Source organism: Aspergillus sclerotioniger (genome assembly GCF_003184525.1).
Source record: "Aspergillus sclerotioniger CBS 115572 chromosome Unknown BO94scaffold_41, whole genome shotgun sequence".
In the NCBI taxonomy this organism is placed as follows: Eukaryota; Fungi; Ascomycota; class Eurotiomycetes; order Eurotiales; family Aspergillaceae; genus Aspergillus; species Aspergillus sclerotioniger.
Genome location: NW_020291031.1, coordinates 167,419 through 188,912, shown reverse-complemented (window position 1 = coordinate 188,912; position 21,494 = coordinate 167,419).

The following is a 21,494-nucleotide window of genomic DNA, read 5'->3' as shown; positions in this document are numbered from 1 at the left end:
CTGGGAATCTTTCACGCACATCGGGGGTGCATTGATGCTATGCCACAACTGGCGTCTTGAATTCGAAGCACATGACTCTGTGGACATGTCCCTGCTGGTGGTTCTCTTGGCCCAGCTCGACAGCCAAGCCCGTCCAACGTTTCTGCTCCAACAACTTCCTATCCCTTGGATACAGACCTGGTTTGTCCTGCCTGCATCCCAGGCCCGTTTCACATTCCTCCCAGAGGTGCATGACTCACTGGAGGTCCATATAAATAATATGCTGCAATTCGTTCCAAGCGCCCCTAGTTAAGTCTGTTAAGGTCTGATCACTGGAACTGTTTAACAGCAATCAAGCAAGGCTCAGGGCTTTCTTAATCCAGTTAGACTTATATCTTGAAATGAACAGAGAGAAGCTTAAGAATAAGATTAATAAGATTTTTTTTAAATTTATCTATCTGACCAGAACAGTATTTAATTAGTTCAAACCATATATTTATAAGTATTAAGAAAAGTTGGTAAATAATCAGAATAATGATACCAAGAAAATCTTTACTAGTTATACAAGATTTAAATAATATCTTGAATAAATATTTAGAGATATTAATACACTATATAATACTAAATAATAATTATAATAATTTAAGTAAACTAGATTAATATTTAAATATACTTTTGAGTTTTTACAGGTTATCAGTTACCTGGACTGGAATGACAATACTTATATTATATATTTTAAAAAAGAACTTAAAATAGAGATTCAAGAGAAACTTATTTAATAAGAATAATTAAATACATTACTACAGATAATCAAAGCAATAGTTAAGATTAATAATAAGTTATATAAATATAATATAAAATGGAAAGAAGGCTGATAGACCAGCAGGTCTATATCTTAATAAAATAATTAAACAGGTTACCAAGCTAATAATAGAAGGTCAGTGTAATCTAGAAGCTTGGGATACGAAGATCTTTATAGATTAAAACTAATAAAGCTAGATGTAGTACAGTATCAGACTTACTATAACAGAATATTTAAGAAGAAACTCAAATAGTATAAAAGAGATTACTTGTACTTTATCTGCAGTAAGACAGATCATTAATTAAGAGACTGTAAACAGAAACAGTAACAGCCTCAGAAGTAGTTAAGAGCTATATAACCAGATTAAGATAAAGCAGTCTATAATCTCACTGCTATTCAGTGTAAAGTTTGGATAGAAATCATAATACAGATACTCGATAGTAAGAAACTACATACTATTTAATATAGACAAATATTGGAAGACATAATGTACCATAATTAGTTAAGGCAACAGGTCACCACGGATAAGCCAATAGTACTATTAAAACATTAATTAAGATAATAGATTATTATAAATAAGTCAACAGTATTACCAAAATGCCAGAGAGACAACCAGCTATCTATATTATTTAATTAGCCCATAGAAGTCAATAACAGTTATAAGCCAGTTCTAGAGGACAGCTACCTTGACATAGTTTAGGATGAATTTGACCCCTTAGACAAAGAGTACGGTACTTAACTTGAAGGCCTTACACCCAACAAGGAGAGACTTAGTAAGATACTTAATACTCTGAAAAACCCCTTATCAGAAATAAGTAAAAACCGTCTGATATAATAAGATAAAGATAAAGAAAACTAGTAAAATAATAATAATAATATTACTTACTGGTTAGACCACATATTGAAAGAATTCTCGGAGAATCCAGCACAATTTTATCTAAAATTGAAGAAGATTATATAATATTATCTATATTAAAATCTAGAATATTGGGAATCATGAAATAAGACCTGGAAATAATACTAATAAAGATATTCCTGTTATCCAGAAATTTGCTTAATATATAAATAAGATAATACAGACTATTACTATTAACTGTCAAAGATTAGCCAGAAGGTATAAGTAGCTGGAACTGAATCTTAATATAATAAACTATATCTGTATGTATATTTCAAAAAAAAACAGAAAATATTAGAAATATAATAAACTATCTTAGATTATATATTATATAAATACATGCTTTATATATTATAATTAGAAGTATATTGTTAACTACCAATCCAGAATATTAGAGATAGTAAGAGCCAAGGTAAGTTACTGTCTATATCTTATCTACAGTTATGCGTGTAAAGGATATTAATAATATCTATATTATAAATTAGTATATTAGATAACATGTTTTAATAACTAGTATATAATACATTACGCGGCAAAAATAAAGGGAATACGATTTCCAAGGAAATACTTAAGATAATAGGAACCTAATTGGCCAGAACAGCAGTTAGTAACCACTGAATCAGGGCCTTATTTAAGGATTGAAGCAGTTATGCTAGGTCAAACAGCCCAAGTGCTGGTAGACTCTGGAGTAACCGGAAACTTTATGAACCCGTGATTTATACAGCAGCTTGGACTACCTGGAAGATAGAAAGCAGAACTTAAACCAATAACAGGACAGAACGAAGAGAGTTTAGAATCTTTTTTAACAGTTGAGTCAGGGATTGTACCTATAGCTGTAATGGATTATTTTAAATGCATCGACTTTGACGTGACACTATTAGAATGATATAACTTAATATTAGGGATTTCATGGCTCAGGAATCATAATCCCTGAATTAATTAAAAGACTGAGAGTCTCTAACTCATGAATTACAAATGCCTAAGACAACACCAGCAAGGACTAGATATGGGGTCTAGATCCGTACGGCCTGCTACTCAGCAAGAAGCTGGAGCGAGGACTAAGCAATTTATGAGGAAGTTAAGAACGCTATAAAAGCCTAACATACCAGGCATCAGAAAGAACTTAGAGAAATATAACACCTCAAGTATAGTTATATAAGTAATAGCAGTAATTAAGCCAGTACAGAGAGATTAGCTTATAGAATTATTAAGATAGATACTAATAATAATAAACAAGTACTGAGAGTATAGTACTGATAATACTGAAGTCAGAATACAAGAGCAGGGATTGGAAGATTTATGGGAACTTTTAATAGTGATTAAGGATAAATCATGCATCCCATTACAGTATAAGAGATTTAAGGATCTGTTCAGTTAATTAAAATAATCTAAATTATCTCAGCACGGAAAGCATAACTATATTATTTCTATTAAAAAAGGAAGATTACTAGTATATAGAAAGATTTACCTGATATCTAAAAAAAAATTATAGATACTATAAGAATATATTAATGACTAATTAATAGAAGATAATATCAGGCTTTCAAGATTACCAGCAGGACATGGAGTCCTATTTGTACTAAAAAAGGACAGTAATTTACAGTTATATATAGATTACTAACTACTCAATATTATTATGATTAAGGATTAACACTCATTATCTTTAATTTCGGAAATCCAAGATAAGATACAAGAAATAAAGTAGTTTACCAAGCTTAATATTATAAATGCATATTATCATATATGCATTGTAGAAGATAAGAAATGAAAGACTATATTTAAAATAAAGTACAGATACTTTAAGTACTTAATTATATTATTTAGGCTTATTAATATACCAGTATTATTTCAGTAATATATTAACAAGGTTCTGGGAGAACATCTTGATAGATTTATAATTACTTATTTAGATAATATATTAATCTTTTTAAAGATTAAGAAAGAATATATCAAGTATGTAAGATTAGTTCTGTATAAACTATACTTATATTAATTATAATATAAGTTAAAGAAGTATAAATTCTATATACAGAAGACAGAGTTCCTAGGATATTAGATATCTATAGAGAAAGTCTATACTAAGCAAGTTAAAGTGCAAGCTATATGTCAAACCCTAGGATCGCTTCTCCCTGTTCCTGTTAGCTTAGCTCCCGTTCCGATACGTACCTGTGAACTGAATTAAGGTAGTCAGGTCGATGTCTGTCTAAAGGTGACTTGATCTTTGAACAAGAGAAGAGAAGTAAGGCCAGATAGTGCCGCGCAGCTATCCGTAAGTGAGTGCGGACGAGTGTTGTCGCTAAGCTTTTACCAAAACGTATGGTTACTTAAAGACAATGTGATTGAGCACGTAGAACAGAACTAGCTAAGTACATGAGAGAGTGTCCTTATATCCTATCCTTCGCCATGGCATCGCCATGATATGTCATGTCGCCGATATGTTATGTCGTAGCGCTGCCATGTTCTGTCGTAGCGCTGCCATGTTATAGCGTGTCGGTGACATGTCCGTCGTGGTCACGTGTTGTGTAACCGTCCTGGTTTGTAGGTTACTCAGATCGGGATTCTACTCGATAAGAGTCCTCGCCTTCCGGACGTAGCCTTCTGCCCAACGAGTCCGCCTTACTAGTTCGTTCAGCTAGCAGGGGTCCGTAACACTATACAGGACTGGCCTTAACCCAAGAATCTGAAAGAACTACAGCAGTTGATCAAATTAATCAATTATTATTAATAATTCGTGAATGGATATACTATCTATATAATACCATTCTTCAAACTTATAAAGAAGTTAAAGAAGTATAGATAGGAAGAACCACAGTAACGTATGTTTAAAGATATCAAGGATTGACTTATAAAGTTACTAGTACTTGTACAGCATGACCTGGGAAAAAAACCACTATTAAGACTAATGCATTGGATTACGCTATTAGAATGTGTATGATATAATTAGAAGAAGATAGAAAATTAAGACTAATTATATTTCACTTAAGAAAATTGGTTTAAGTAGAACTCAATTATGATATCTATAATAAGAAATTACTAGTTGTTATAGTAATATTTAAGCAATAGAGGGTCTATCTGTCAAACCCTAGGATCGCTTCCCTGTTCCTGTTAGCTTAGCTTTACCGATATATGTACCTGTGAACTGAATCAAGGTAGTGTCCAGGCTGATAACTCTCTAAAGGGAACTTGGTCTTGAACAAAGGAAGAGAAGTAAGGCCAGATAGAGCCACACTCCTATCTATAAGTAAGTACAGATGAGTATTATTACTAAGCTTTCTAAACATATGGTTACTTAAAGATAGTATTATTGAGCATGAAGAATAGAACCAACTAAATACAGAAAAGAGTATTCTTAAATATTCTATTCTCTGTATACCATGTCATATACCATCCAAGATAGATTAATAATTGATTTAATCGCAGCCTGAAATCTAGTATACCCTGAGTATACCCTTAATAGTAGATCCGATGGTAGATGGTCACGTGACGTGGAACTTCTCCGGGTGTTGGTGACTCAGACCGCGATTCTACTCGATAAGAGTTCCCATCCGTCAGACGTACCCTTCTGCCTGTAGTGCCCGCCTTACTAGTCGTTCAGCTAGCAGGGGTCCGTAACACTATCTTAAAGAAGTAAAGCATACTGTTATTATAAAAACAGATTATAAGAACTTAACTTACTTCATGATAACCAAAGAGTTGATTAAAAGATAGATAAGATAGACTGAAATATTATTACAGTATAACTTCCGCATAGTATACTGCAAGAGAATAAAAAATAAATATATAGATATATTAAGTCGCAGACTAGATTATAAAATCAGAGAAAAGACTATTAAACCGGCCATCCTGAAGTGAAATACAGATAGATTAATCAGTTATAATAAAGCAAATCTTACAGTAATACTGAAAATAGGTAGTAATTTAACCAAATAATTAACTAATATTATTAAAGAAGATAAAACATTTTAAGAAATAAGCAAGGACTCACCGGACAAGATTACTATTAATAAAAATAAACTAGTCTACGTTTACGGATTAATTTTTATACCAACCATAATAAGAATAGAGATTATGGCTAGATACCATGATAAACTACTCAAGGACTACTTAGAAGTTGAAAAGATTATGAAACTAATTACCAGGAATTATTATATTCTAAACCTCAGATAAAAAGTATGTGATTATGTTAGACAATATAAGACTTATATTAAAAATAAGTCTGCAAGATATTAATCTTATGGATAAATATAAGTGCAGGAGGCGCTATAACAGTTATAAAAATAGATAATAATTGACTTTATTAGTCTATTATCTGAATTAGAGAGATTTAATACTATCACAGTCATTGCTAATCATTTTATTAAGTATATTTATCTAGTACTTAACAAGATAATAATAACAGTAATATAGATAGTAAAACTATTTCTAGAAAACATTGTTATATATTATAAGATACTAAAATACATTATATCAGATTAAGATAAGTTATTTATCTTGAAGTTCTGGAGATTACTTACAGATCTTATAAAAATTAAAGAATAAATAATAATAACTTACCACCTGCAGATAAATAGGTAAATAAAAAAAATTAACTAGATAATTAAACAATACTTAAGATATTATATTAATTATTAGTAGAATAATTAAGTAAATCTGTTACTGATAATATAATTCTTATATAATAATACCAGTTATTTAATTATTGAAATCTCACTGTTCTATATAAATTACAGTTATTATCCCAGATTTCTGAACATACTATTGGGAAAGTAACTAGTTACGAATATAGCTGAAAATATTATTATATTTATAGAGAACATGTATATCTAGTTATTCTGAGACATTAAGTTTGTGAACTTACAAAGCAAGATTTATTATAATTATCAATATAAGAGAAAACCTGATCTTAAAAGAGGGGAGAAAGTGTTTCTACTCTGTAGAAATATTAAGATAAAATAACTGAGTCAGAAACTTGATCATTACAAACTAAGATTATTTGTTATTAAAGATAAGAAGAGGCTGTCAAACCCTAGGATTGCTTCCCTGTTCCTGTTAGCTTAGCTTCTTCTGTGTACGTACCTGTGAACTGTGTCACGATAGTGTCAGGTCGATGATTATCTAAAGGAGACTTGATCGTGAACAAAGGAAGAGAAGTAAGGCCAGATAGAGCAACGCTCCTATCCGTAAGTAAGTACGGATGAGTGTTATTACTAAGCTACTAAACATATGGTCACTTAAAGACGATTGTATTAAGCACGAAGAACAGAACTAGCTAAGTACAGGAAAGAGTGTCCTTAAATATCCTATCCCTCATATACCATGTTATATACCATCAGGTCTGTCATATATTATTATAGTAGTTATAGACCATGATAATATGCTGTATATTATATGCTTGTCCGTATATCATGGTCACATGGTGTGTAACTCTTCCAGATATTGGTCACTCAGATCAGGACTCTACTTGATAAGACCTCTCGTCTATCCGGGCGTGGCCTTCTGCCTGACGTGTCCGTCTTACTAGTTGTTCAGCTAGCAGGGGTCTGTAACACCATCTCTCCTTCTTTAAGGTTTCTTGTCTTCAAGAAACATAAAGATGCGTATCCTCTACATATATTGGTTGGGTCCTTCAGTTTCTTTTCCTCTTAGGATAGATCATCATGCCTTTGCGTAATTGCTACAAAGAGTATTACTTTCAGGCTAATCAGATTATTTATAATAATATGCAGATTGAATTTCTGTACATCTAGTATGATTCCCACAGTCTTTCTTATTTTATGGATTCCAAAAACCGAAATTGCGCGGCCTGCATTCATCATGGTTATAAGTATAAGAAGTATTTTTACAGTGACTCTAAATAAGATAAACTTTAATATGATAAGAAGTAAGTAGCTCAGGAAATTAAAGAGACTGAGAAACAAATTAAGCTGCTATTTACAAAAATAAAACATCTTGTCAAACCCTAGGATCGCTTCTCCCTGTTCCTGTTAGCTTAGCTCCCGTTCCGATACGTACCTTGTGAACTGAATCAAAGATAGTCAGGTTATTGACTATCTAAAGGTGACTTGATCTGAACAGAAGAAGAGAAGTAAGGCCAGATAGTGCCGCGTAGCTATCCGTAAGTAAGTACGGACAAGTATTGTTACTAAGCTTCTACCAAAACATAGGTTACTTAAAGACAAAGTGGATTGAGCACAAAGAACAGAACTAGCTAAGTATATGAAAGAGTGTTCTTATATCCTATCCTTCGTATACCATTTCGTATACCATTCAGGGTAGATTAAGGGTCGATCTAATCACGTTCCTGGATTCCGTATATCATATTATATACTCTTAATGATAAGTCTGATGGTAGCTGGTCACGTGACACAGCATTACCTCAGGTATTACCCTAACCGGGATCTTACTCAATAAGAGTTACTGGCTGCCTAAGTTCTTCCTGGTTATTACCTTTCTGCCTGATGAGTCTACTTCTACTAGTAACCTGGCTAGCAGGGGTCTGTAACATTACTCCCCCTTCTTCAAGGTTTCTTATTCTTAAGAGATATAAAGGTACGTGTCTCTCCTGTATTGGATAAGTTTTCTTAATTTCTCTTTTTTTTATGATAGTTCATCATATCTTATTATTGTACTAATCGTGATCAGGTAAAGGAACATATCTGTCAGTCTAATAAGATTTATAATAATAGTTTTATTACTAAAAGTTCCTGCAAATATTGTTTCCTGAGAAATATTCTTTATATTATAGATTTAAAGAGCTGAAATTATGCTGCCTGCACTCATCATGGTTGAAAATATGAAAAATGATTTTACAGTGATAGAGAATAAAATGATTTAAAACATAATTAATCAGATGTGTAAAACGAACTTGCTGAGGCCCTTACTAAACAGGCCTGTATTGTTATCAAAGTGGCTTACTTGTTCAAACAACAGTAGTTTCTAAAAGATCATGGTGAGCGGATGTTGGATCATGACTCGACTATATTAGAGCAGCTGGATGAGGAGGATTTCCCAAGCGCTGAGGATCTCCGAGAGCTAGAGCGTCTGGCTGACAAACATGATGCTGCTCAGCTTGCCGCTGCATTAGATACTCCTAGTCTGATTCAGTTAGTTGGTTCCCCTTCTTTCTGGGCGAACTTTAACCTGTCTGTCAGTGGTACTGCTCCACAAGCTGGTGATAGCCTGTCAAATTCTCGATAAGTTCCCACGTGTTTTCTGAGGTATCATATTCTACCCATTTCACCAGATACTGTGATCTGCTGCTAATCTTTCTATAGTCTAGGATTTTTTTAACTTTATATTCTTTCTCTGTGTTGTTATCAATCTCCATGTTTTCTATAATTCTAGTATTCTTTGGTACGGGTTCTAATAATGAGATATAAAATACTGGGTGAATTTTGCTCATTGATTTTAACAATCTCAACTTGTAGTTGACTGGTCTCTTCTTATCTTTAATGACAAATAATCCTAGCTTATGATAGTTAAGTTTCTGACTTGATTATTTTATCTTGATGTTTCTGCAGAGTAAGAATATCTTTTTCCTTTTTTTAAGGTCAGGTTTTCTTCTATATTTATGATTATAGTATATCTTGCTACGCAAGTTCATGAACTCAATGTCTCAGAATAACTGTAGGTATATGTTTTCTGTAAATATAATAATATTCTTAACTATATTAATAACTTGCTATCTTTTTAATAATATTTCTAAAAATCTCGGGTGATATCTGTAATTAGCGTAGAACAGTGAGACTCTAATAGTCAAGTAACTAGCATTGTTGTATAAGAACTGTATTATTAGTAATAGATTTGTTTAATCATTCTGCTAGTAGTTCACGTAGTGTTTTAAATATTATTTAATTATTTAATTAATTCTTTTTATTTGCTTATTCATCTACAGGTAGTAAGCTATTATTATTTATTCTTCTATTTTTATAAGATCTGCAAGTGATCTCCAGAACTTTAAGATAAATAACTTATCTTAATCTGATATAATATATTTTGACATTTTATAATGTGTAATAATATTTTTTAAAAACAGTTCTGCTATCTGTATTACTGTTATTATTATCTTACTTAATATAAGATAGATATATTTAATAAGATAATTAGTGATGATTATGATAGTATTAAATCCTTCTGATTCTGGTAGTAGACTAATAAAGTCAATTATTATCCATTTTTATGGCTGTTGTGGCGCCTTCTATACTTATATTTATCTATAGGGCTAGTACCTTGCAGGCTTGTTTCTGATACAAGTCTCATATTATTTAATATAATTATATATTTTCTATCTGAGATTTGGAATGTAATAATTTCTTATAATTAATTTAGTTATCTTTTCTACTTCTAAGTGATCCTTAAGCGGTCTGTTATAATGTTTAGTCATAATCTCTATTCTTATTATAATTAATACAAAGATTAATCCGTAAAAGTATGCTAGTCTATTTTCATTAATAATAATCTTGTTTGATAAGTCCTTGCTCATTTCTTAGAGTATTTTATCATTTTTTATGCCTTCAGCCAGTCACTTGATTAGATTATTACTTATTTCCAACATTATTACTAGATTGGCCTTGTTATAGCTGATTGACCCATCCGTGTTTTGCTTTAAGATGGCTGGTTTAATAACTTTTCTGCTTAGTTCATAGTCTGGTCTACAGCTTAGCATGTCTGCATGTCTATTCTCTACTTCCTTGCAGTATATGATTCTAAAATTATATTATAATAGAATTGTCAAACCCTAGGATCGCTTCTCCCTGTTCCTGTTAGCTTAGCTCCCGTTCCGATACGTACCTTGTGAACTGAATCAAAGGTAGTCAGGCTGTTGACTATCTAAAGGTGACTTGATCTGAACAGTAGAAGAGAAGTAAGGCCAGATAGTGCCGCGCAGCTATCCGTAAGTAAGTGCGGACGAGTGTTGTCGCTAAGCTCTACCAAAACGTAGGTTACTTAAAGACAATTGTAATTGAGCACGAAGAACAGAACTAGCTAAGTACAGGAAGGAGTGTCCTTATATATCCGTCCCTCGTATACCATTCCGTATACCATTCCGTATACCATTGGCATATACCATATACCCGACCATATACCCTTTCGTATACCCGCAGTCACGTGACTCGTGACACGTAGCGGCTCAGTTCGGGTCTTCCCTGATAAGAGTTGCATCTTCCCGAGTACAGCCCTTCTGCCTGACGTAACCGCCTCACTAGTCCCTTTAGCTAGCAGGGGTCCGTAACAAAAACATCACTATATTGAAATAATGAAACCAATTACTTAAAGATTGATTAGCAGTTAAGTCTGTCAAAGTCTGACTATTAAAACTGTTCAATAGCACGCGAGTAAAGCTTAGGGCTTTTTTAATCTAATTAGACTTGTATCTCAGCATGAACAGAGAGAAGCTTAAGAATAAGGTTAATAAGGTTTTTTTTATGTCTACTTATCTTACAGGAGTAGTGTTTAATTAGTTTAAACTATTTATCCGCGAATATTAAGAAAAACTGGTAAGTAACCAGAACAACGATACCAGACAAATCTTTACTAGTTATGCAAGATTCAAGCAGTGTCTTGAACAGATGTTTGGAGATATTAATACAGCATGAAATACTGAGTAAAGATTATAGTAATTTAAGTAGACTGGATTAGTATTTAAGTATGCTTTAGAGTTTCAGCAGATTATTAGTTATCTAGATTAAGATAATAATGTTTATATCTTATGATTTGAAGAAGGATTTAGGATAGAGGTTTAGAAGAAACTTATCTGGTAAGAATAACTAAATACATTGATATGATTGATTAAAGCAGTAGTTAAGATTAATAATAAGCTGTATAATTTTAACATAAAATAAAAAGAGGGCTGATGGACCAGCAGGTTGTCAAACCCTAGGATCGCTTCTCCCTGTTCCTGTTAGCTTAGCTCCCGTTCCGATACGTACCTTGTGAACTGAATCAAAGGTAGTCAGGCTGTTGACTATCTAAAGGTGACTTGATCTGAACAGTAGAAGAGAAGTAAGGCCAGATAGTGCCGCGCAGCTATCCGTAAGTAAGTGCGGACAAGTGTTGTCGCTAAGCTCTACCAAAACGTAGGTTACTTAAAGACAATTGTAATTGAGCATGAAGAACAGAACTAACTAAGTACATGAAAAGAGTGTCCTTATATCCTATTCTTCGTATACCATTTTGTATACCATTCAGGGTAGATCAAGGGTTGATCCAATCATGTTTCTGGATTCTGTATACTATATTATATACTCTTAATAGTAGATCTGATGGTAGATGGTCATGTAATATAGTATTGCCTCGGGTGTTATCCCAACCGGGATCTTACTTAATAAGAGTTACTGGCTGCCTGAGTCCTTTCTAGTTATTACCTTTCTGCCTGATGAGTCCGCTTCTGCTAGTAACCTGGCTAGCAGGGGTCTGTAACATCACTCTTCCTTCTTTAAGGTTTCTTATTCTCAAGAAACATAAAGATACATGTTCTTCCTGTGTTAGTTAAGTTCTCTTAATTTCTCTTTTTTCTATGATAGTCCACCATATCTCATTATTACATTAATCATAATCAGGTGAAGGAATGTATCTGCTAGTCTAACAAGATTTATAATAATGATTTTGTTACTGAAAGTTCCTGCAAACATTGTTTTCTGAGAGATATTCTTTATATTATAGATTTAAAGAACTGAAATTGTGCTGCCTGCACTCATCATGGCTAAAAATATAAAAAACAATTTTACAGTGATAGGGAGTGAAATGATTTAAAATACAATTAATCAGATATACAAAACAAACTCGCTGAGGCTCTTGCTAAACAGGCCTGTATTGCTGCTAAAGTGGCTTGCTTGTTCAAACAATAGCAGTTTCTAAAAGATCATGGCGAGCGGATGTTAGATCACGACTCGGCTGTGTTGGAATAACTGGATGATGAGGATCCTCCAAGCGCTGAGGACCTCCGAGAGCTAGAGCATCTGGCTGACGAACACAACGCTGCTCAACTTGCCGCTGTGTCAGACACTCCTAGTCTGACTCAGTTGGTTGGTTCCCCTTCTTTCTAGGCGAACTTCGACCTGTCTGTCAGTAGTACTGCTCCACAAGCTGGTAACAGCCCGTCAAATTCTTGATAGATTCCCATATGTTTTCTGAGATATTATATTCTATCTATTTTACTAGATACTTTAATCTGCTGCTAATCTTCTTATAGTCCAGGATCTTTTTAATCTTGTATTCTTATTTTGTATTGTCATTAATCTTTACATTTTCTGTGATTCTAGTGTTCTTTGGTACAGGTTCTAATAATAAGATATAAAATATTAGATGAATTTTGTTCATCGATTTTAGCAATCTCAACTTGTAGTTGACCGGTCTCTTCTTATCTTTAATAACAAATAATCCTAGCTTATGATGGTCAAGCTTCTGACTTAGTCATTTTGTCTTGATGTTTCTGCGGAGTAGGAATACCTTCTTCCCTCTTTTAAGATTAGGTTCCTTTCTGTGTTTATGATTATAGTATATCTTGTTATGCAAGTTTATGAACTTAATGTCTCGGGATAACTATAGATATATGTTTTCTATAAATATAATAATATTCTTAGCTATATCAGTAACTTGCTGTCTTCTTAATAATATTTCTAGAAACCTCGGGTGATATCTGTAATTAGCATAAAATAGTAAGACTCTAATAATTGAGTGACTAACATTATTATATAAAAACTGTGCTATTAATAACAAGTTTGTCTAATCATCCTGCTAGTAGTTTATATAATGTCTTAGATATTGCTTAATTATCTGATTAACTCTTTCTATTTACTTATTTATCTGCAGGTGGTAAGCTGTTATTATTTATTCTTTAATTTCCATAAGATCTGCAAGTGATCTCTAGAACTTCAAGATAAATAATTTATCTTAATCTAATATAATATACTTTAATATTTTATGGTATATAATAATGTTTTCTAAAAATAGTTCTACTATCTGTATTACTATTATTATTATCTTACTTGGTACAAGATAGATATATTTAATAAGATGATTAGTGATGACTGTGATAGTGTTAAATCCTTCTGATTCCAGTAATAGATTAATAAAGTTAATTATTATCTATTTCTATGGCTGCTGTGGCACCTCCTGTATTTATATTTATTTATAGGACTAGTATCTCATAGACTTATTCCTAATACAAGTCTTATATTATCTAATATAATTATATACTTTTTATCTGAGGTTCGGAATGTAGTAATTCCTTGTGATTAGTTCAGTTATTTTTTCCACTTCTAGATAATCCTTAAACAGTCTATCATAATATCTAGCCACAATCTCTGTTCTTATTATAATTAGTACAAAGATTAATCCGTGAAAGTGCGCTAGTTTATCTTTATTAATAATAATCTTATCTAGTAAGTCCTTACTCATTTTCTGGAATGTTTTATCATTTTTTATATCTTCAGCCAATTACTTGATTAGGTTACTACCTATTTTCAATATTATTACTAGATTGGTCTTGTTATAGCTGATCAACCCATCCGTGTTTTGCTTCAGAATGGCCGGTTTAATAGTCTTTCTATTTAGTTCATAGTCTGGCCTGCGGCTCAGCATATCTGCATGTTTATTCTCTGCTTTCTTGCAGTATATGATTCTGAAGTTATATTATGACAGAATCTCAGCTTATCATGCTTGTCTTTTGGTCAATTCTTTGATTATCATGAAATAAGTTAAGTTTTTATGGTTTATCTTTACAATAATGGTGTGCTTTACTTTTTCAAGATAGACCCTTCACTGCTTGAATACTATTATTATAGCTAGTAATTCCTTGTCGTGAATGTCGTAGTTGAGTTCTACTTAAACCAACTTTCTTAAGTAAAATATAATCAGTCTTAGCTTTCTATCTTCTCCAGGTTGTGTTATACGCATGCCAACAGCGTAATCCGATATGTTGATTTCAATGATTATTTCTCTCTCTAGATCGTGCTGTATAAGTACTGATAATATGGTAAGTCACTGCTTGATGTTTTTAAACATACTCTACTGTGATTCTTTTTACTAGTACTTCTTTAACTTCTTTATAAGCTCGAAGAGTGATGTCATGTGGATAGCATATCTATTTATAAATTATTGATAGTAGTTAACTAATCTGATAAACTGCTGTAGTTCTTTCAGATTCTTAGATTAAGACTAATCCTGTATAACTTGCACTTTTACTTACTCAGTATAGATTCTCTCTGTGAATATCTAATATCCTAGAAACTCTATCTTCTGTATATAGAATTTATATTTCTTTAGCTTATATTATAACTGATGTAGGTGTAGTTTGTACAGAACTAGTCTCATATATCTTATATATTCTTTCTCAGTCTTTAAAAAGATTAATATATTATCTAAATAAGTGATCATAAACCTATCAAGATATTCTTTAAGAACTTTATTAATATATTACTGAAATGACGCTGGTGCGTTAATAAGTCTAAATAATATAATCAAGTACTTAAAGTATCTATACTTTATTCTGAATATGGTTTTCCATTCTTCACCTTCCATGATGTGTATATGATAATATACATCTATAATATTAAGTTTGGTAAACTACTTTGTTCTTTATATCTTATCTTGGATTTCCGAAATCAAAGATAACAGATGCTGATTCTTGATCATGATGATATTTAATGATTAATAATCCACGTATAGCTGTAAACTATTGTTTTTTTTTAATATAAATAAGACTTTATGTTCTGCTGGTGACTTCGAAGGTCTGATATTATCTTTAGCTAGCTAATTATTAATATATTCTTATAGTATCTACAATTTCTTTTTAGATATCAGATAAATCTTTCTATATATCAGTGACTTTTCTTCCTTTATAAGAATAATATAGTTATGCTTTTTATGCTAAGGTAATTCAGGTTGCTTTAGCTGTTTGAATAAATTCTTGAATTTCTTATACTATAGCAGAATCTGCGCGTTACTCTTGACCGCAGCTAGAAGTTCCCATAAATCTTCTAATCTCTAGACAGTTATCTTGACCTCAATATTAGAGCTGTCAATACTGTACTCGCAGTACTTTTTTGTTATTATTAGTATCTATCCTAATAATTCTATAAACTAATCTCTTTATGATAACTTGGTTGCTGTTATTACTTGTATAACTATACTTAAGATGTTATTTTCCTCTAAGTTATTTCTAATGTCTGGTATGTTAGGCTTTTATAGCGATCTTAATCTCTCCTTGCTAGATTGTTTAGTCCTTGCTTCAGCTCTATGCTGAGTAGCAGGCTGTATGGATCCAGATTCTATATCTAGTCCTTACTAATATTATCTTGGGCAATTATAATTAATGAATTAAAGATTCTCAGTCTTTTAATTAATCTACAGATTATGATTCCTGAGCCATGGAATCTCTAACATAATATCATACTATCTTAAAGATATCATATCAAAGTCTATATACTCATAGTGATCCTTTATAGTTATAGATATTAGTCTTGACTTAACTGTCAATGTAAGAGTTCCCAAATTCTCTCTATTTAGTCCTGTTATTGGTTTAGGTTTTGTTTTCTATTGTCCAAGTATCCCAAGCTATTACATGAATCCAGGATGCATGAAGTTCCCGGTTGCTCCAGAATCTACCAGTACTTGGGCTGGTTAATCTAATACAACTGCTTAGATCTTCAGATATGGTCCTAATTCTGTAACTGCTAACTGCTATTCTGGCTAGTTAGGTTCTAACTGCTGTAGATATCTTCTTAGAAACCTCGAGCCTTTTATCTTTATTATATAGTATATTATATATTGGTTATTAAAACATGCCAGCTAATGTATTGATCTATGGTGAAGATATCTCTGGTATCCTTTATACATGCATTTAAAAGTATTACATAGATAGTGGCTTGCCTTAGTCTTAACCACTTCCAGTATCCTAGATCAGTAATCAGCAATATATTTCTAATTATGGTATATTAAGCATGTGTTTGTGTAGTATACAAGCCAAGAAAGTTCATCATGTCTCCAGTAATCTCTACTTTCTTTAAAATAAATATACAGACATGGTTTGTTATATCAGGGCTCTGTTCTAGTAATATTTATCTTCTGGTTAATTTCTGATAACTAATAATAATAGTCCGTATTGTCTTGTCCATATATTAAACAAATTTCTGGGTGACAAGGGCATCTCTGTAGATATTATTTCTAAGTCTTATTCTATGATTTCCAATATTTTAAATCTTAATATGGGCAATACTGCATGATTATCTTAAGCTCTGGGTAAAATTATGCTGGATTCTCCAAGATCTTCTTCAAGATACAGTTTAACTAATAAGTAACATTCTCTTAATTGTTTTTCTGGTTCTTCTTGTTCTTATCTTACTATAATAAACAGAGTTTGCTAATTTCTGATAAAGGTTTTTTAGAGATATCGAGTATCTTATTAAGTCTCTTCTTACTGGGTTCAAGGCCTTTAAGCAGTATATTATACTCTTTATTTAATGGTTTGTCTTCATCCCAAACTATACTAGGATAGTTGTTTTTCAGAACTAGCTTATAACTGTTATTATTGACTTCTATAGTCTAAACTAATAATACAGACAATCATCAATCCTTTTATTGACTAGATAATACTGTTAACTCATCCGGAATGACTTATTATCTTAACTAATCACAATATATCCTGTTCTCTGACAGCTGATTATGCTGAATAGCATATAGCTTCTTATTACTTAATGTCTGTATTACAGATTCTGTCTAAACCTCATGCTAAATGGCGGTAATATCATAGGCTTCTCTGCCTTGATCTTGATATGTAGCCCTCAATTGCTTCTGAGGCTGTTACTATTTCTGACTACAGTCCTTTAACTGGTGACCTGCTTTGCCGCAGCTGAAGCACAAGCAGTCTTGTTTACGCTGTTCGAGTTCCTTCTTAGACACTCGAGTCTCTTGAGTCTGATGCTGTGCTACATCTAGCTCCATGGGCTTCAGCCCGTAGGGATCTTCGTATCCCAAGCTCCTAGGTTGTGCCGACCTTCTGTTGTTGGCTTGGTAACCTGGCTGATTATTATGTTAAGATGTAGACCCGCTGGTTCACTGATCCTCTTATTATTTTATATTAAAGTTATACAGCTTATTATCAATCTTTACTGCTGCTTCGATCATCTTAGCCAAGATGTCCAGTCATTCTTGCTAAATGATCTTCTCTTGGATCTCTATCTTGAGTTCTTCTTCAAATTATGAAATATAAGTATTATTATCCCAGTCTAGATGACTGATGATTTACTGAAACTCTGAAGCATATACAAATACTAATCTTATTTATTTAAGTTATTATAACTTTTGTTCAATATTCCGTGTTATATCAATATCTCTGAATATCTGTTTGAGATACTGTTTAAATCTGGTATAACTAGTAAAAAATTGTTTTATATTATTATCCTGATTATTTACTGACTTCTCTTATTACTTGCGGATATATGGTTCAAATTAATTAAATACTGCTTCAGTAAGGTACGTAGACGCAAAAAAGATCTTGTTCTCTTTATTCTTAAGCTTTTTCTTATTCATGTTAAGGTACAAGTCTAACTGGGTCAAGAAAGCCCTGAGCTTCGCTCGTTTGCCGTCAAATAACTCAGATAGTCGGACCTTGATAGATTTGACTAACAAGCAACCTTCGAGTAACTGGTTCTTTTATTCTAAGGCCGTGATGCTTTCTTGTAGCTAACCAACCATGTCCATCAGTTCCTTAGTTGTCAGGCCCTGCTGCTGAGGCGCTCGCAATATGTTTAATATAGTTAATATAATGACTGATTATTACTGGGTAACACTCATACTGACTGATGTTTAATATATCAAATCCTAGGATCGCTTCTCCCTGTTCCTGTTAGCTTAGCTCCCGTTCCGATACATACCTTGTGAACTGAATCAAAGATAGTCAGGCTGTTAACTATCTAAAGATGACTTGATCTGAACAGTAGAAGAGAAGTAAGGCCAGATAGTGCCGCGCAGCTATCCGTAAGTAAGTGCGGATGAGTGTTGTCGCTAAGCTCTACCAAAACGTAGGTTACTTAAAGACAATTGTAATTGAGCACGAAGAACAGAACTAACTAAGTACATGAAAAGAGTATCCTTATATCCTATCCTTCATATACCATTTCATATACTATTCAGAGTAGATCAAGGGTCGATCTAATCATGTTCCTGGATTCCATATACCATATCGTATACCCTCAATAGTAGATCTGATGGTAGATGGTCACGTGACACAGCATTACCTCAGGTGTTACCTCAACCGGGATCTTACTCAATAAGAGTTACTGGCTGCCCGAGTCCTTCCTGGTCGTTACCTTTCTGCCTGACGAGTCCGCTTCTGCTAGTAACCTGGCTAGCAGGGGTCTGTAACACAGGTCCGCATCTTAATAATAAAGTTAATTAGATTATTAAATTAATAATAGAAGATCGGCGTAATCTAGAAGCTTGGGATATGAAGATCTTTATAGACTGAAACTAATAGAGCTGAATGCCGTGCAGTATCAGACTTAATATGATAATATGTTTAAGAAGAAATATGAATAATATAAAAAAGACTGCTTGTGCTTCACGTATAGTAAAGTAGGTTATTAGTTAAAGAACTGTAAGTAGAGATAGTAACAGCCTTAGAAGTAGCTGAGAGCTATGTAACCAGATTTAGACAGAGGAGTTTATAATATTACTACTATTTAGTAAGAGGTTTTGATGGAAACTGTAATATGAATATTAAGTAGCAGAGAGCTATATGTTATATAATATAAACAGATATTAGAAGATACAGTGTACTATAATTGGTTGAGATAAAAGGCTACTATAGATAAGTTAACAGAATTAATACCACGGTTGAGATAACAGGTCACTATAAATAAGTTAATAGTATTATAATGATTGAGATAAGAGATCACCACGGATAAGCTAACAGTATTATTAAATTATTAGAGAGATAATTAACTGTCTGTATTATTTGATTGGCCTATAGAAGTCAATATTAACAGTAATAAGCCAGTTCTAGAGAAGAACTATCCTGGCATAGTTTAGGATGAATTTGACCTACTAGATAAAGAGTACAGTACTCAGCTTGAAGGTTTTGTATTTAATAAGAAAAAACTCAGTAAGATACCTGATACCCTGGAAAAATCTTTATTAAAAATAAATAAATACTGTCTGATAGACTGAGATGAAGATAAAGAGAACTAGATATAAGAAGATAATGATATCACTCACTGATTAGACCGTGCAATAAAAGAATTTTCAGAGAATCTAGCATGATTTTATCTAAAACTGAAAATGATTATGCAGCATTGCCCATATTGGAACTTAGAATATTGAAAAACATGAAACAAGATCTGAAAATAATATTAATAAAGATGCCTATGTCACTCGGAAATTTGTTTAATTTATTACTAAGATAATACAGATTATCATTACTAACTGTTAGAAATTAGCAAGAAAGTATAAATTGCTGGAACTGAATCTTGGTGTGACAAACCATGTCTGTATATATATTTTAAAGAAAATAGAGAATACTGGAAATATAATAAATTATTATAGATTGTGTGCTACTTGAACATGTGCTTGATATATTATGATTAGAAGTATATTGCTAACTACTAATCCAGGATATTAGAAGTGGTAAGGATTAAGATAAGCCACTATCCATGTCTTACTTATGGATATGTGTGTAAAGAATATTGACAGTATCCATATTATAGATTAATATATTAAATAATATATTTTAATAATCAGTATATGATATACTATACAGTAAAGATAGAGGGAATATGATTTTTAAGGAAATATCTAAGGCAGTAGGGACCTAATTAGCTAGAATAATAATTAGTAGTCACAGAATCAGGGCCTTACTTGAAGATTAAAGTAATTATATTAGATCAAACAGCTTAAGTATTGATAGACTCTGGGGTAACTGGAAACTTTATAAATCTGTGATTTATGTAGTAACTGAGATTATTTAAAATATAGAAAGCAGAATCTGAATTAATAGCAGAACTAAATAGAGAGAATTTAGGAAATCTCTTATTAATAGTCGAGTCAGGGATTATATTTATGGTTGTAATAGATTATTACAAACGTATTAACTTTAATATAACATTATTAAAATAATATGACTTGATATTAGGGATTTTATGACTCAGGAATCATAATCCCTGAATTGACTGAAAGACTGAGAGTCTTTAGTTCATGAATTATATATGCCCAAAATAATATTAATAAAAACCAGATATAAAATCTAGATTTATATAGCTTACTATACAGTAAAAAGCTAGAATAAAGATTAAATAATTTATAAGAAAGTTAATTAGAATACCATGAAAGCCTAATGCACCAGATATCAAAGGTAACTTGGAGGAATATAGCATTTTAAGTATAATTATATAAGTAATAACAATAATCAAGTTATCACAGTGAGATTAGCTCATGGAACTATCAGGATGGGTACTGATAATAATAAATAAATATTAAGAATATAATAGAGATGATATTGAAGTCATAATACTGATATAAGAATTAGAAGATTTATAGGAACTTCTAGCGGTGGTTAAGAAAGAACCATATATTCCGCTATAGTATAAGAGATTTAAGGATTTATTCAGTTAGCTAAAATAATCTAAATTATCTCAGTATAGAAAGCATGATTATACCATTTTTATTAAGGAAGGAAAGTTATTAATATATAGAAAGATTTATCTAATATCTGAAAAGAAATCGCAGGCATTATAAGAATATATTAATAACTAATTAATGAAAGATAATATTAGGTCTTTAAAATCATTAGTAGGATATAGAGTCTTATTTATATTAAAAAAG